Below are 19,610 nucleotides of genomic sequence, written 5' to 3' on the forward strand. Positions count from 1 at the left end.
TTCTATACTTGCCTATGTTTCAGACTTGTCTATTGATGTTCACAACTATTGATATCATTTTAATAGTTTTTTTTGCTAATAATTATAAGGCATGCAAAAGATTAAATAACACAAAGCCTTAACTTTTCCATGAGATCATCATGGTACAATTTAAGCCCTATTCATGAAACTTTCAAAATGACTACAACACAAGTTTCCTAAAAAAGGTGTTAGGGGTCAAAGGAAGGGCTCTATGAAACCCCTTTTCAAGCTAACACGAAATAAAATGGGGAAGGTCATGGGCTCTCCCCCACCCCAACTTAAGTTCAAATGAATGATTTTTAAAAATGAATAATAGGGAAAGGAAAGAGCTCTTAGCATCCTCAATTCATCACACCTCGCTAAGGAAAATCTTTATTAATGATTTGAAGGGAAAATCCTTAAGCTTTTCAAATCAAAATATTTTTCTTAAATGTGTCCTCAACAATAACTAAATATCTAGGTTAATTAGTAATCTAATTATAAGTGCAACTAATATTATTGCATGAAAACACTTGAAAATGCTATATTTCATTTTAGAAGATAAGCTACATATATAGTTAAAGACATTACCAAAAATGCATTTCTATGAAAATAATTGCTAGGATGATTTTGCAACATGAATTCCCACTCAGTAGAAAAAATAATCACTTACAAAGCTACTAAAATCAAAGTATCTTAGAAAGGAAATTCTATTATTAGTGATAGTTAATGTGGCCCCTAGAGAATTTAGTGGTACTTAGTTGACATCCAAGATTATGATAAAAGGCCACTAAAATAGTAAGGCAGGGATGCAAGATTATGCTAAAAATCACTACAAAAGAAGGGCTATCCATAAAAGTAAAAGATTTTGAACAGTCTACCCAATTGCACCAATAATGGTTACATCTGCCCAATTGCGCCAATGATAGTTACATTTGTACTTAGAGCAAGGATGGATTTTGTTTTTTATTGCAAAAGAATAATAATATATGTAAATAGGGCAAAGATTTTGTTTACTTAACTAGAAAAGAATAATTAATCTGCCCAAATATTAATTTTGAAAAACATATTGATAACACTACTCTTGTGCATGTAATTGATACATATCTATGAAATTACATCAACCACATTGCTTAAAAAATTTAGTTCTGCTATTTACGTCTCATCTCATCTCACATAAGATATAGGGTAAAGATTTTGTGTTTTTTTTCACTGAAAAAGAATCACTCGTATGTCCAATTGTGAGAATAAATTGGAGCCGTTACATCTGTAAATAGGGCAAGTCCAACTGTGAGAATAAATTGTAGTAGTTACATCTGTAAAGAGGGCAAAGAATTTTTTCTATATAAGGCAAGCAATGTGATTGTATTTCTCATCTCTTGCCTATCGATTTTAGCCTCCAGTTTCAGGTATGGTTATGCAACATAGATTGAGGCTTTCAATCTATGATTTTCACGCTATTTTCATGTTATCGATGATTTGCTCATGTTATGTATTGATTCACAGTAGCTTATCAAAGTCCACGTTATGTATTCATGCACTTTAGCAAATTGTGTTGAACTGAAGGCGTTTTTTTGCAGAAGTTTTCAGTTTAAACTTAGTCATACCGTCCAGTTTCCGTTATCCACCACAACACCAATATTGACCGCGACAACAGCGGCAACAAAAACACCATGAACAACGTGGGCAACGACAACAGAAACAACAATATAAAGGGCAACAACAACACTGGCAACACCGTCAGCGGCAGCGGCCAGATCATGAACACCTCCGGGAACAGCAGCGGCAACGTTGGCAACAACACAGGCAACAGTGGGAACAACACCAACAGCGGCAACAACAACAGCGGCAAAATCAACAGCGGCAACGACAACACCGTCAACAGCGGCAACACCGACAACGGCGGTAGCAACAGCAACGTCAAATTCTAGTAAAGCAACTTATAGCACCAGGTAATGGCAACTTAAGTAGACCAACTTATACTAAGCGGCGTTTCTTTTCCTGTGTGCAGTGGTTCATGATTAGCTTTTTATTATCTGCAGAAAGACGTTATGAATTGCTTTTGTTTTGGTGAATTACATTGCTATTGCCTGGCAGGTATGGGAAAGAATAACTGCAGTCGAAGATTATCGGTTTATCTTAGACTGACTATGTGTTTATATGTAATTAGTTTGGAGTCAAATCCTCTATTCAATAGTGGAATAGGCATGGCCATGGATGGTTATGTTATTATGGTCACTTTAGCCATGTGCATCACATTCATATTTGAGTGGGATGCTGGTATATTGTAATTCTGATTTATATATTAGTAAACTACTGACCTGGTTATTGTGTTTTAATGTTTTGGTCATTGTACCGGGAATAAGTTTTAATGTTTTGATGGTGATACTTGGAACAAGTTAACTAAGTTAATTGAATATCTAATTAAATGTAGCGCTCTATATATATATATATATAATTCAATAAAGTATTTTACTAAACCATGATTATGTTACATTCTTTAATATTATTGTTTAGATGTTAAAAGCCAAGTTTTCTTTGTAAAAGGTAGATAGATTTTAATTAAAACATGCATTTATAAAGTTATTTTATGTCATATTTTTCTCCTATGATTTTATTTCAATTTGAAAATTTCTTAAAAAACTAACACTATTTTATTTTGTAGATGTTATTAGCGTTCAACAAAGCAACTTTTATGCCTATAATTATATAAGAAAAATTGTAAACATAAAACAAACATTTTCTTTCTTTCTTTTCGTTTTGATCATCAGTGAGTTGGGATAGGTGGAAATATTTCCAAATGGCTCATGGTTATCTCTAGTACAGGTCCTTTGTCTAGATCTGAACTTTTTGAAACATGAATGCTCCTCTTTGTGTGCCATATCTTTTTCTTTTCTTGTTTATCGATCGCTTCTAATTTTGTAGTGTTGTGCTTGTGAGTTGCATTCCCCCCTTCCCCCACTTTTTTTGGGTGCTTTTTTTTCCTTACGGGCAACTGTCCTACAAGTGTCCTATTTGGTAGCATGAGCAACATCTCAATGTCACATTTTCTTAATCTAGAATTTGAGTCCACTTAAAGGTTTTATGTGTCACCTACTCCTTTGCTTAGGTAAATTTCTACACAAATTCAAGCAATAGTAAATAATCCCTTCCTCATTCTTTCAACATCCATATTTTTAAATGACCTCAAACTATTTCCAATATCCTCAAGGGCCACCTCATGCAAGAAAGGAAAGGAAATATTTCGCAGCCTCACCCATGTTGCCTTCTTTGAGACAACAATTGTTTTGGAATCAAAATCTAGGAACCAAGGGGTGATGAAAAGCTCTACTCTTCCCCAAAACTAGGGCCCTTCTTTCACTACTCTCTCCAAATATTCTAGACTAACAAAGTGAACAACCAAAATTTATTTTGAACATATGCATATATCATATTTGATGGTAGAGGTTTTGAAGACCCACTCATGCAGAATATTGAACCTACTCTTTAAATCTACAAATCACTGCCCTAGATTTAAGAACAAGAAAAAAGTGATCTATATCTATTAGGTTTGGTTAAGTCAAGAGTTGGTGTTTTCTGGAGTTGTTTAACAATGTAAGGTCATGGATTTTATTGTTTCAAATCTAATGAGTTAGATCCCTTACCATCTACTTCAACCTGATAGTATAATGAACCTCCTTGGTTCCTTGATTCTAAAGCACCCCCTATAGCCTCAAAGTTAAGACAATGGTGGAATTTGTTGAAATGTTTTAATTTTTTATGACCCTAAACCTATAATTTATAATCATACTTAAATATATATTAAAGAAAAATAATATCCTATGTATTCACTTACATGGAATTTAGCATATGACTAGGGTAATTGCTACATGGCTTGTGGCTAAGGGTTCTCCAAGTTTCTCACATTAGACATGAATCAATCATTCTTATCATTAATAAATAGCCTTTTCTCCCTAGTTCGCTCATTAATACTCTAAATCATGTAACATGATGAAATAATCTTCAATAATGGAATTATACTTAGCATTAAGTATGACAAAATTACTAATTGATATCTTAAACTTTTCTAATGAAAATTCCTTCCATGCTTAAACTTAGCAACAAAGTTATTTTTATTTTCTACCACCTTAATTGTTGGCATTATGATTCAAGTGTTGTCCTTGATGGCAACTCACTCAGAGGTTGGTACAGATGCTCAGAAGTTGGTACAGGAGATGGCAACTTAATCAGAAGACAGATCCTAGTACAGCTTGCCAAGGAAGTTCATACACGCAGGTTTGTTAAGACCAAGTCGCGTGTACACGCAGGTTGGCTTCAGAAAAAGCGCGTGTATGTGGAAAAGTACCTTTGGTCCATGGCGGTTAGTCCTTGGAAGTTGTGCCTATGGTTTCGGACCATTATGTCTCGACGGACGTGTTGATCCCTAGTTTCGAGGTTGATGGTATTGTGTTTCTATGGTTTTGGCTCTTGGTATTGAACAAGGCCTAAGGCTATATAAGGAGAAGATCACTAGGCAAAGGAGCATGGATTGTGGGTGTCTGACGCAGTGAGAAGATCTGGTATTGCTGGTTATCTGTTCGGGACGCTTGGCAAGGGTCGGATCTGACAGCAAAGGCAGAAGTAATCATTTCTAGATCTGCACGCGGGTTGCCTTTGGAGAAAGCGCGTATACACGCGGTTTTGGTACAGTGAAGTAGCGTATGCATGATAAGTGTTAATATTTCAGGTTGCTGTTGATTCTGGTGGTTGTTGCAGAGTTCTAGATTCTGGTTTGGGTTCTGTGTTCTTGATGATAGGGTTTCAGTGATTCGGTATTGGGTTGTTTAATGAATTATGATGCAAGTATAAGTTGATGATTGTATTGCGGTAATGTTTGCTTTGTACTCTTGGATCCAGTATGAAAATGTATGAAACGTGGTCCCTGAAGGTTGTAGGGTCAGCACCTACGTACTAGTAAATGGATCAGCTAGTACAAGAGCTGAGGGGGTTGTAGCTCCCTTCCAAAAGTAGTTGGAAAACGAGAGAGGGTTGTAGCCCTCTGCAGGTTGTAGCCTGCGTGCTGGTAAAGGACTGCACCAGTACATTGTAAAAGAAGTTTCTCATTAAAGAAGAAAGAGACAAATTGCAGCAGGTGGTTTTCACCCACATTGGGTTTCCACCTTATATCATGGTGTTCATGTGTGTGGCTTTTGTGTGATGATCTATTCTGTTATACTGCATCTGTTTACTGTTAATATGCTTAATAATATCCTGATGCATTTACTGAAGATAAGATTAACTGAATCATAAGATCTCTACATATACGCTAGTTTCTTTAGACACAGTCGCGTGTACACGCGGGTTCACTTAACTGAAGTCGCGTATATGTTTCTGAGTATGAAATTGAAAAGTTTTATCTGATCTGATAATACTGATTCACCCCCCCCTCTCAGTATTATTTCCAACAATTGGTATCAGAGCAGGTCCTTCAAAGAAAGCTTGATCGCTTGAAGGAAAAGATCCATCAAATGGCTAATCCAGAAAGAGAGGCACACATCAGGCCACCAGTCTTTGACGGGAACAATTTTACTCACTGGAAGATAAGAACCACTGCATATCTACAGTCGCTTGGAGCAGAAGTTTGGGGAATCGTAGAAGGAGGATACAAATTCCCATCAGCAACTCCTACAGATCCAGCAGAGAAAAAGCAATATGAGCTCAATGCCAAAGTAGTTACTGTCCTATTGAGTACTTTGACTCAATCAGAATTTATGAAGATCATGCATCTCAAATCAGCTAAGGAAATATGGGACAAAATCGTTACAAGCTACGAAGGAGATGATCAGGTAAAAATAGCAAAGCTTCAAACTCTCAGAATCCGATATGAAACTCTTAAGATGCGAAGTAATGAAAGCGTAGCTAATTATTTCCTGCGTATGGATGAGATTGTGAATTGTATGAGGGATCTGGGTGAAGAATTTGAGGAAGTTGTCTTAGTTCAAAAGGTTTTGAGATCTCTGTCTACTAAATTTGATTCTAAAGTATCTGCCATAGAAGAAAAGGAGAATGTGCGGAAAATTACCATGTCACAGCTTCACGGGATCTTAACTGCTTTTGAAATGCGACAAGAGGTACCACCAGAGGCCGCATTCGAAGTGTCAGAGGAAGAAGATGAGGTAAATTTTGTCAAGAATCTTGAACGGGGATCTGGACGGTTCAAAGATAAGCTACCTTTCAAATGTTTTCTATGTGGTAGAGTTGGTCACTATGCTGCTAGATGTCCTCATAACAAAGAAAAGATATATGAAGAAGATGGTAGAAGCTATTATACCCATATTAAAAGTTCATTAAATGATAGTGAGGATATTAGAAGTCTCATGGCACATAAGAAGAAGAATGCTTCATCCAATAATAGCGAGGATATTAAAAGTCTCATGGCACATGAAGAGACGAATGCAGAAACTGAAGAAGTTGCCAAACTAAAAGAACTATTGGAGACAGAAACCAGGGTAAGGGAGAAATTGCAGGATATAGCAAAAGATCAGAGCACAACTATTCAGAGACTTGAATCAAAGATCCTCTCTCTAAAAGAAGATCTTGAAGATCAAGAACATGAAGTGATCAAACTAAAGCGACAAGTGGAAGAAGGGAGAAAAGTTGAAGAAGACCTAAGGAAGAAGTATCTGAAAAAGGAAGAACAACATCAAGTTGAGGTAAATATCTTGAAAGGTAAACTAGAAGAAAAGGATAAGCTTTTACGATTTCAAGATAGTTCTAAAGTCTTGGATGATATTCTTAATAGTCAAAGATCTCCTGCTATCAAGACTGGTCTTGGTTTTCATGAATATGTTGAAGGTGAATCTAGTTCACAAGGTGAGACAAGAAACTCTAATGAGAAATCTGAAATGCTCAAGGAACAACCAAGGAAAGAAATTCCTCAAGGAAGATCCTTTACTCCTAACTATGGACGTGATAGACGATTATTTCCTCTGCTGAATAATGTTGAATGTTATGTATGTCATAATCTTGGACATGTTGCAGCCAGATGCAGAAGTAGGATGGTTCAAGAAAGATCATCGCATCCCAGGTACTTCAGAGGGTATTGCTTTGCCTGCAATGCATATGGACACAAAGCAATTGACTGTGATAGAAGGAACATGAAAAATATAAGGTGCTATACATGCAACAACTATGGGCATAAAGCAAGGGAATGCAGGAGCAGATTTCAAAATTCAAGACAAAAGGACCATACATCATCATAGTTGCAGGAATTGAAGAAGACAGAGACAGAAAGGTGTGGGATAACTCAGTCAGCTGACATAACAGACACAGGGGAATCTGAAAGTGAAATTCAGTATTCCATCCTGCATACGCTTATATAATGAAGACAAGTCGCGTATATACGCGAGTTACAGGCTGCAAAGTCGCGTATATGGAGAAAGGGCAGCAGAACAGACCCAGGTTCAGTCATGGTTGGCTCAGGCTCAGGGGGGAGCAGAACAGACTCAGGAAATGGTTCAGACATGGTTGGCTTACACTCAGGGGGAGAATATTCTTCAAATAATGCATTGTTGGCATTATGGTTAGAAGGTGTTGATAAAGTCTATGAAGCTAAATGATACATCTTACTGTTTAGGAATGGTATTGCAGGCTGATGCTTATGGTACAGATCATGATGCTGTTGGTGGCTTTTCATAAGTCTTGGTCTAGATATTTCATCACTATGTCATGTATCTCTTTTATGATGTCAAGGTCATGTAACGGCCTATGTTGGTTTCCCCACTATGCCTGGGATGAATGATGAAATGTTCATGTATTATCATGTATCTTCACATGGTTAGGTGGATGAGTCAATATTGGTATATCCCCACTAGGTTGGGTGATGAATGTATGTTGAGTCTTTTGGTGATAGGAAGGTCTTCTATGATGCATAAGTCTTTGTTCTTCTTGAAGAACATCTTTTGCAGATCTTGCCTACAGTCAAGGGGAGCATGAACAACACAATTCAGCAAGAGCAGGATGGATAGATTGGTACACTTTGGCATACACAAAGGGGGAGCACATTTGGAGATTTCAGCATGTACTCAGGGGGAGTATGGACAGCAGTATGGACAGGAGAGGGTATACCAAAGAAGAGAATATCTTAGTCCACCCTTTGCCCTTGATGTCAAAGGGGGAGAGTGACTTGGTGTGGTGGTTGCCATCAAGTCCAAAGGGGGAGATTGTTGGCATTATGATTCAAGTGTTGTCCTTGATGGCAACTCACTCAGAGGTTGGTACAGATGCTCAGAAGTTGGTACAGGAGATGGCAACTTAATCAGAAGACAGATCCTAGTACAGCTTGCCAAGGAAGTTCATACACGCAGGTTTGTTAAGACCAAGTCGCGTGTACACGCAGGTTGGCTTCAGAAAAAGCGCGTGTATGTGGAAAAGTACCTTTGGTCCATGGCGGTTAGTCCTTGGAAGTTGTGCCTATGGTTTCGGACCATTATGTCTCGACGGACGTGTTGATCCCTAGTTTCGAGGTTGATGGTATTGTGTTTCTATGGTTTTGGCTCTTGGTATTGAACAAGGCCTAAGGCTATATAAGGAGAAGATCACTAGGCAAAGGAGCATGGATTGTGGGTGTCTGACACAGTGAGAAGATCTGGTATTGCTGGTTATCTGTTCGGGACGCTTGGCAAGGGTCGGATCTGACAGCAAAGGCAGAAGTAATCATTTCTAGATCTGCACGCGGGTTGCCTTTGGAGAAAGCGCGTATACACGCGGTTTTGGTACAGTGAAGTAGCGTATGCATGATAAGTGTTAATATTTCAGGTTGCTGCTGATTCTGGTGGTTGTTGCAGAGTTCTAGATTCTGGTTTGGGTTCTGTGTTCTTGATGACAGGGTTTCAGTGATTCGGTATTGGGTTGTTTAATGAATTATGATGCAAGTATAAGTTGATGATTGTATTGCGGTAATGTTTGCTTTGTACTCTTGGATCCAGTATGAAAATGTATGAAACGTGGTCCCTGAAGGTTGTAGGGTCAGCACCTACGTACTAGTAAATGGATCAGCTAGTACAAGAGCTGAGGGGGTTGTAGCTCCCTTCCAAAAGTAGTTGGAAAACGAGAGAGGGTTGTAGCCCTCTGCAGGTTGTAGCCTGCGTGCTGGTAAAGGACTGCACCAGTACATTGTAAAAGAAGTTTCTCATTAAAGAAGAAAGAGACAAATTGCAGCAGGTGGTTTTCACCCACATTGGGTTTCCACCTTATATCATGGTGTTCATGTGTGTGGCTTTTGTGTGATGATCTATTCTGTTATACTGCATCTGTTTACTGTTAATATGCTTAATAATATCCTGATGCATTTACTGAAGATAAGATTAACTGAATCATAAGATCTCTGCATATACGCTAGTTTCTTTAGACACAGTCGCGTGTACACGCGGGTTCACTTAACTGAAGTCGCGTATATGTTTCTGAGTATGAAATTGAAAAGTTTTATCTGATCTGATAATACTGATTCACCCCCCCCTCTCAGTATTATTTCCAACATTAATGTCGAGGCTTCCTTAGTTACCAATTGAGATTCATCAATTAAAGAAGGAAATTTCAAATGTGTTCTCATCATTTGTGTTAAAGAAAATATTGGACATTTGTTTCTTAATGTTGTAGCTACTTTTAAACAACTCCCAAGTATTCCCAGCATGTATTTGAAACATATTTTGATTTCTTTCAATCTTTGATATAATTAAATGTAAGTTTTTCATATTTCAATTAGAGCGAGGATTTTGACTTTGCTCCAAACAACTTGACATATTCATTTTTGAAACAATCCTCTATGCATCCTAGCATAACTCATCTATCAACAATATCTTCACTATCAAAAAGTCCTTATGATAGTGCACACACACACACACATATATATATAGTGACAATTTCCCTTCTCTAGAATGGTTGGGAAGAATGGTTTTTTCCCCGCCTATGTTGAAGTCCATGTGAGTGACATGATGGTGAGAAATATTGTTGTAATTTGTATGTGTGTAGGAATATTTTTTTATTAACACTCACTCACAACCCTGAGGTTGAGAGAGAAGATGATAGTAACCATAGTTTCCCTTACAAGTATAATACATTCTTTGGCATTTTGGTCCTTACTTGTTCTCTTAGATAATCTTCCTTGTCAAATGCATCTTGTATAGGTATGGATTTAGTTGTAAAAGTTTACTCAATCATTGTTTTCTCAAATTCAGTTAAATTTTGTTGTAAAACTCTATTTTCCTTTATTGGTCATCCACAAAATGATTAAGTATATCTTTGGTAGCTTCAATCATTCTAACATCTCTAAATGCTTTCAAGTTTAAGGTATGGGACTTAGGGTTCATACAATTTCCTAATTTACTTATAAACATAAAGGGGCACTCTAATACTTGGGTGTGATAAATAGTGTATCTGTTGTTGAGGCAATGCACTAGAATGAATAACTTGCTTGATTCAAAAAGGACATATAATAGTAGTCAACAAGTAAACTATATATTAATAACTAGACTGCTACAAATTACCACTTTATCTAAATATGAAAATCCCACTATAATAATTATCCTACCCACTACTACAACCTAAAACTAAAATAATGTTAAATACTTATGTGTCTCTCATTGGAAAGTGTAATTTTTTTGTATTCAATGAAAACAACACTACAAGAATACTAGTTCATTTATTAATATGAATTGCATACATATTAATTTCACATATATCTATATTCATCATATCTTAAATTTAGATTTCTTTCATATAAGAAGTGTAGTAAAGCATGAGTGAATCTATATCCAAGTTATTGAACAATTTTCACTAAATTAAATATGTTATTTCTAATGGTAATTAGTACTCTCTAAGAGTATCAATTTCAATATTCATTTCTTATATCATACTATATTCAAGAAAATTTCATCAAGGAACCTTAATTTACCATTTAAAGTCCTTGTTGACCTTTCATGTTAGTCATTCGTATGTATGTAAGTTGTATCGCATGAATTCATTCATGTGCATCATCTATTGATCTATTCCATGTTGATTGATGGGGGATACCTTAAACAACTCTTTAGATGGATATTCTCTGATCAACTTCAACTCATTATCAAGGGGTTTGATATAAGAACCAATAGTACGTTGCATACCTTAGTGACAGGTTGTAGATAGTGAGTTTACCTCTTTGGCTCCTAATTGGAAGAATCCGTGAGAGTTCAATGCTAACACACTGACCTTAGTGGCAGGTTGTAGATAGTGAGTTTACCTCTTTGGATCCTAATTGGAAAAATCCATGTGTGTTATATCAACACATTGATTCACACTATGTAGGTAGTTCTAAGTAACTTGAAGTCCATTTCAATAATTGGTGGGTCCCCTCACATCATTTAATCATATGTGTCATAACTTGAAGTCCATTTCAATCCATGGTGGGTCCCCTCACATCATTTAATGATATGAGTCATTGACTAGTAACACACTATTTCTACCATGCTCTAGATCATCCCATTTATTTGAATGATGTAGATTCATAGCATTAAGGTTGAGTAGAATACTTTGGATAGGGGAATCTCACTCTTGTATCATGCATCATAACCTTCACAAGATGCGTTGGAGTTTTGTATGATTTTATGTAGATTGAGGGCTACTCTAGGGAACCTCTGTATTATGTTTCCATAGTCCTACTAATGTATACACTGACATAGATCCCCATTGAATTTTGTGCTGGATGTGATTTTATAGTTTCTTACAGGGGTCCATTGTGTTTATCTTGTGGCTAGGCATTCTCATTTCTTGTCATGGATGTGTAATTTATGGTTGATGGCCATGTTCAATTTATTTTATGTCAAGCATGGGATTTCCCACCTCGAGGATGATCATCTTATGATTGATAACTAGTTATGTGTGTGAATTTAATCTATTCCTTTCTTGTCAACTCCATCCTTGTATTTTGATTTATGTTTTGGTAATTTTTTCACCACAAGAGTTTCTCTTTTGACCTCCTGCATTAGCGGACATATATTTTAGCCTAGTTTTCCCATCTTTTGTCAAGTAGAGAAACACTAGTTCAACATTCCAACTTGTTAGCATGGATAGTAATATCAATTAAGGCAAATATCCATATAAGTAGTGCCTTACTATATCTTACATCAATAGACATGGGAAAAACTAAGAGATTATGTATATGGATGAATTCATGAGGTATAAGTGACACACAAATTACTAAAAAGAAACTAAAGAAGGAATTGAAATGGCCAACTAAGGTTTAGACTTCCTTGAACATGTAACAACATGACATAAGAGTGACTTGGTAGAATATAGTAATGAGCATCATGTGGTCTTGTACAATAATGTAACAGGAATTAATGCATGATCCATAATGACTAGTAGGGTATGTAGATAGAAAATTTCCCATACCAATTGAGTATATAAATTTTCATATGTTATTGTAAATTGATATGGGTACTTTTGGGATTTTAATTTTCAAGATATATTCACAAGGTTTGCCTCACAAGGAAAGGAAATTTTGCTAAGAGGTATCAAAAAGAAACAATCTAAAGTTACAAGCTCTAATGGAATGATAAAATTACTAAAAAATGGGCACCAAGGTCTAATGGCACAATTACACTAACTAAATGTACAAGCTTCAATATCATCTATGTTAAATTATATCCATAAATATGTCAATAATCATCTCAAGGTATTTATATTAATTCATGTTGTGTAATTTAAATGTCTTCAGATTACCTTACATTAAATTGTTAATACAAGTACACAGACTTGTGAAGTACACTATACAATATGTCCTAGGAAATTTGTTCTAAATTGAAGAAGTATTATATGTTATCAATGCAAAATAGGATATTAATCTTTGAAGGTAAATGAAGCTTAATGAAATAAAGTATTAATCTATCAATGAAATCATAATCTATATTTCCATGAAAGTCTATTGTATGAGTGAAATTTTGGTTTTTTTCATTAAAATTATTCTTGACAAAGCACAAGCATTTAACTCTTATCAAAGCATGAAACCTCTATTCTAAGGAAAACATAACTTTTACTCTCAAAGAGAAAGAAAATTATTTATAAGAAAGAAGTAGAAAATGTATTATATAAAAACAAATAAATTCTTATAAAAATATAATTTTGTATTCAAAGAAAGCAAGTACACCTAATCTAGTGTAAAATGAAGACAATTATGTTGTAAGAATATAAATTATTAATTTAATGAACGTAAAGGAAAATATGCTAAAAGATAGCATTTTATGAAATGAAAGTCAGCTATTCTATGGGGGTAAAGATATACATTTAGAATACTAATATAATGAAAGCAAGGACAATTTATACTACAAAGCAATAATGTATTTTAAGGAAAGAAAAAATAATATCTAAGAAAGAAATGAGATTATCTTCAGAAACTTTATGACATTTAAAATATTCAAGAGGTGTGTGAACAATTTTTTAGAATTTTTTAATGTGAAATGGATTAAAACTTTGTTGCAAGTTTTCCATACAAGAAACTATTATATGCTCCTAAACCTATGCCTCTAAGAATGAATATGAGATTGAAAGTGCTAGAAATAAATGCAAGAATAAAAGGAAGTAAAATCTAAATATTTTTGGTGTTTTAAATATTATTCAAGCATTTGATCTAATATTATAAGAGAAGAAAAATAATGAGTAAGACTATTGATTAAAAAAAAAAAAAACCATGGGGTGTAGAACAGATGTTGATGGGGTGTACTATCAAGGTCACTAGTTTGAAACTTCATGGGAAAAAATCTATTTATGCTAAGGGTTGGTGTGAATGAGGCGAGGTGCAATCCCTCCATGATTTTGATAGATTAGATGCCCTTGGGTTACAGTTTCTTAAGCCAAAGGTCAAGCATGTTGTTGGTCACATTTTGTGAAGCCAAAGGTCAAGCGTGTTGTAATCTCGCAAACAACTTGAAAAAGAAATAACACAGAGTATTTAACGAAGAAATAAATAGAGTAGAAACATAGTATGGTAAATAAAATTATATTAAAGGTTCCACATACCACATGGAGGCACTCCAATTGAGGTACAATATTAAAATGATTGGAAAAATTCTATTATTACTGGTGCAAACTTCTGATCGAAGCTCAATGACAATAAGAGGGTGTACTCAATATTAAACTACAAATAGTGTGTACACAAATACTATTCTTTCCTTGACATGATATGTTACCTGCTTGTGAGTGATCCTATACTATTTATAGTGTTATTTGATAGTAAAATAATTGAGAAAGGCATTGCTACAAATATGAAGATAGGGGTGATGATCATGTCCCCTATTTCATTTAAAATTGTAATTTCTACAATTGGCTAAGGATTCAGTGTGCCAAATGAAGATATATCAAACACATAATCACTCATTTTTGTTAATCCTTAGCACCTTCAAGATGATCACACTCACTTGAAGTCATTATGTTGCCACATAGAAGTCTTGATGCATTATGTCTCTATTCCATATGTCACATAATAGTTGACTAGGAGTTTTACCAAGCTATTGCAAACATCCATTGAACTTTTCCTTGTGTCAAATGGGTCGAATGACATGCTAAAGATATTTGACACCTTCCGAAAAACTTCATTTGATCTATCTACAAAGGAACCATTTGAACCTTGGATGTAGCAACATATTATTACTAAACTCATAGAATTTGTTGTTTTTTGTAACTTTTGCAAATTAACTCAATTTTATGAAGAAAGGCATACAAAACCATATAGATATTGGACTTATACATTTTTTTATCCTTTCTATCTCAGATGGCTATTATTCATGGAAGCTATGGTAGGATTATCCAAAAACAATTAGGTTTTGAAGTTTCTACATAATGTAAGTGAAAAACAAAAGTAAAAATCTTTAAAAAAGGTCCTAATTCTTCGTCGCAACATTATACCATGCTTAGGGTGTTGCATGTTCACATGAATGTTGGTAAAGTTTACAAAATTTTGATACTACTATAATGAAGAGGATAGTTTTTGAGGATTGGATCAAAATATCCAAGTTACTTTTGGCTCCTTTCCTCTTCATGGCAATGGCCCACCTTGGCTTCTTCATTAAAATCTTTTTCTTTAAACTTGTGATTTTATATTGGGTTGCTTTATTGGTCTTGTTGAGCCTAGATATATTTAGATACCAATACCACATTCACTTCAAAATCTTATGTTTTTTTTCTTTGAAATTTCTACATATTGTTGATTTAGCAACTCTTCTTAGCATAGCTTCTTAAATGGTTAATTAGTGTATGGTGTGGTTTAGCATTACATGTTGGCCTTTTCCATTACTGTAGTATAGGAATTCCCTTAGAGTAGATTTTCCCTTATTCCATCAAAGAATCAAGCTTCTTCTGACTCTATTGAAGTCTGGCTTGGAATGCTAGTGGTCTTCACAAGCTGAACAGTGACAACGAGCAGAACCATCACTTTTACTTGTGCATACAGTACAGCCACCTCCAAGTTTGTACGAACCCTGGGTTGATTAAGTAAAGTTGGTATCCCACATGTTAGTGTTAGTCTCTGAAGCCTTCAACCAACGATCAAACATGCTCTGATAAAGTGGTCTAGGGTGTCAAAATCAAATCTTGTCATTTCAGTGAGTCTTCAAGTAAAAGTTGGTCACTAGGTATTAGGTCTAGGATTTGTTTTCACTCCTATCAAAGTTTTCCAATTGTCAGTCCATGTCACCATTCGGCTGAGTGTACCCTCATTCAAAGAGCTGTCATCATCATTTCAGGTTCCAATGGGTCATTTTACATCTTGTTCGAGCTTAAGTTGTACTTGGGTAAGGCTCATTTTCCTCTCCTAAGGTTTTGAAGGTAATTTTTCTTGGATGGTCAAATCATAAACAAAGCGTGTATCTTGATGCTCATACACCTTCCCCTATACTTAATATACCTTCTTAAACACTTCCCATCACTGATATCCCTCAAATTCATCATTTTCCCACAAACCCTAGCTTATTGCTATAATTTGATAATTTTCTAGACTAGGCCTATGTTTTTCCCTTTCGGACCCCTTCTCCTCACTCAATATTTAAAATTCCACTTTCCACTACTTCCTAATATCCCTCCCTATTGTACCAAATTTTCTCAAGAATTTATAAGACCCTTATTCCCTTCATTTCTTTTCATTTCTAGAAATCCCCTGTTCCACATATCGGGATAGGTTTTATTCAAATAACGTTTCTCAGAAACAGAAGATGAATTTGACAAAAGTGAGGGAGGTTTTTGTCCATCATTGATCCAAGAAGAAAAATATCTTTCAGTTTTTACACGGGTTTCATGTTTTGGGAGAAATGTCGAAAACATCATTTGCCTCAGGAGGGTTCTTGCACCTCTCAAGTGACCTTGGTAAAATCATTTTTTCTCCTAGATGGAATGACCAAAAGACTTGGTGGTGATACTTGGAACAAGTTAACTAAGTTAATTGAATATCTAATTAAATGTAGCTCTATATATATATATATATATATATATATATATATATATATATATAGATATATAATTCAATAAAGTATTTTACTAAACCATGATTATGTTACATTCTTTAATATTATTGTTTAGATGTTAAAAGCCAAGTTTTCTTTGTAAAAGGTAGATAGATTTTAATTAAAACATGCATTTATAAAGTTGTTATATATCATATTTTTCTCCTATGATTTTATTTCAATTTGAAAATTTCTTAAAAAACTAACACTATTTTATTTTGTAGATGTTATTAGTGTTCAACAAAGCAACTTTTATGCCTATAATTATATAAGAAAAATTGTAAACATAAAACAAACATTTTATTTCTTTCTTTTTGTTTTGATCATCAGTGAGTTGGGATAGGTGGAAACATTTCCAAATGGCTCATGGTTATCTCTAGTACAGGTCCTTTGTCTAGATCTGAACTTTTTGAAACATGAATGCTCCTCTTTGTGTGCCATATCTTTTTCTTTTCTTGTTTATGGATCGCTTCTAATTTTGTAGTGTTGTGCTTGTGAGTTGCATTCCCCCCTTCCCCCACTTTTTTTGGGTGTTTTTTTTCCTTATGGGCAACTGTCCTACAAGTGTCCTATTTGGTAGCATGAGCAACATCTCAATGTCACATTTTCTTAATCTAGAATTTGAGTCCACTTAAAGGTTTTATGTGTCACCTACTCCTTTGCTTAGGTAAATTTCTACACAAATTCAAGCAATAGTAAATAATCCCTTCCTCATTCTTTCAACATCCATATTTTTAAATGACCTCAAACTATTTCCAATATCCTCAAGGGCCACCTCATGCAAGAAAGGAAAGGAAATATTTCGCAGCCTCACCCATGTTGCCTTCTTTGAGACAACAATTGTTTTGGAATCAAAATCTAGGAACCAAGGGGTGATGAAAAGCTCTACTCTTCCCCAAAACTAGGGCCCTTCTTTCACTACTCTCTCCAAATATTCTAGACTAACAAAGTGAACAACCAAAATTTATTTTGAACATATGCATATATCATATTTGATGGTAGAGGTTTTGAAGACCCACTCATGCAGAATATTGAACCTACTCTTTAAATCTACAAATCACTGCCCTAGATTTAAGAACAAGAAAAAAGTGATCTATATCTATTAGGTTTGGGTAAGTCAAGAGTTGGTGTTTTCTGGAGTTGTTTGACAATGTAAGGTCATGGATTTTATTGTTTCAAATCTAATGAGTTAGATCCCTTACCATCTACTTCAACCTGATAGTATAATGAACCTCCTTGGTTCCTTGATTCTAAAGCACCCCCTATAGCCTCAAAGTTAAGACAATGGTGGAATTTGTTGAAATGTTTTAATTTTTTATGACCCTAAACCTATAATTTATAATCATACTTAAATATATATTAAAGAAAAATAATATCCTATGTATTCACTTACAAGGAATTTAGCATATGACTAGGGTAATTGCTACATGACTTGTGGCTAAGGGTTCTCCAAGTTTCTCACATTAGACATGAATCAATCATTCTTATCATTAATAAATAGCATTTTCTCCCTAGTTCACTCATTAATACTCTAAATCATGTAACACGATGAAATAATCTTCAATAATGGAATTATAGTTAACATTAAGTATGACAAAATTACTAATTGATATCTTAATCTTTTCTAATGAAAATTTCCTCCACGCTTAAACTTAGCGACAAAGTTATTTTTACTTTCTACCACCTTAATGTCGAGGCTTCCTTAGTTACCAATTGAGATTCATCAATTAAAGAAGGAAATTTCAAATGTGTTCTCATCTTTTGTGTTAAAGAAAATATTGGACATTTGTTTCTTAATGTTGTAGCTACTTTTAAACAACTCCCAAGTTTTCCCAACATGTATTTGAAACATATTTTGATTTCTTTCAATCTTTGATCTAATTAAATGTAAGTTTTTCATATTTCAATTAGAGTGAGGATTTTGACTTTGCTCTAAACAACTTGACATATTCATTGTTGAAACAATCCTCTATGCATCCTAGCATAACTCATCTATCAACAATATCTTCACGACCAAAACTTCCTTATGACAGCACACACACACACATATATGTATAGTGAAAATTTCCCTTCTCTAGAATGGTTGGGAAGAATGGTTTTTTCCCCACCTATGTTGAAGTCCATGTGAGTGACATGATGGTGAGAAATATTGTTGTAATTCGTATGTGTGTAGGAATATTTTTTTATTAACACTCGCTCACAACCCTGAGGTTGAGAGAGAAGATGATAGTAACCATAGTTTCCCTTACAAGTATAATACATTCTTTGGCATCTTGGTCCTTACTTGTTCTCTTAGATACATCTTCCTTGTCAAATACATCTTGTATAGGTATGGATTTAGTTGTAAAAGTTTACTCATTCATTGTTTTCTCAAATTCAGTTAAATTTTGTCGTAAAACTCTATTTTCCTTTATTGGTCATCCACAAAATGGTTAAGTATATATTTGGTAGCTTCAATCATTCTAACATCTCTAAATGCTTTCAAGTTTAAGGTATGGGACTTAGGGTTCATACAATTTCCTAATTTACTTATAAACATAAAGGGGCACTCTAATACTTGGGTGTGATAAATAGTGTATCTGTTGTTGAGGCAATGCACTATAATGAATAACTTGCTTGATTCAAAAAGGACATATAATAGTAGTCAACAAGTAAACTGTATATTAATAACTAGACTGCTAAAAATTTCCACTTTATCTAAATATGAAAATCCCACTATAATAATTATCCTACCCACTACTACAACCTAAAACTAAAATAATGTTAAATACTTATGTGTCTCTCATTGGAAAGTGTAATTTTTTTGTATTCAATGAAAGCAACACTACAAGAATACTAGTTCATTTATTAATATGAATTGCATACATATTAATTTCACATATATCTATATTCATCATATCCTAAATTTAGATTTCTTTCATATAAGAAGTGTAGTAAAGCATGAGTGAATCTATATCCAAGTTATTGAACAATTTTAACTAAATTAAATATGTTATTTCTAATGGTAATTAGTACTCTCTAAGAGTATCAATTTCAATGTTCATTTCTTATATCATACTATATTCAAGAAAATTTCATCAAGGAACCTTAATTTACCATTTAAAGTCC

The 19,610-nt window shown here is 34.5% G+C and overlaps 1 long non-coding RNA gene across 1 annotated transcript; it reads left to right on the forward strand.

Annotated features, from left to right (window-relative positions):
* The first annotated feature begins 1,339 nt into the window (after nucleotides 1-1,339).
* On the forward strand, nucleotides 1,340-2,343 carry LOC149185747 (uncharacterized). Its single transcript, XR_016256071.1, has 3 exons — nucleotides 1,340-1,409; nucleotides 1,581-1,952; nucleotides 2,098-2,343. It is a non-coding gene; the product is annotated as an uncharacterized LOC149185747 (long non-coding RNA).
* The last annotated feature ends 17,267 nt before the right edge of the window (nucleotides 2,344-19,610 follow it).

Source organism: Pinus tabuliformis, chromosome 3_1 (assembly GCF_031772625.1).
Source record: "Pinus tabuliformis cultivar Carrire ecotype Pingquan chromosome 3_1, CPIR1, whole genome shotgun sequence".
Taxonomy (NCBI): domain Eukaryota; kingdom Viridiplantae; phylum Streptophyta; class Pinopsida; order Pinales; family Pinaceae; genus Pinus; species Pinus tabuliformis.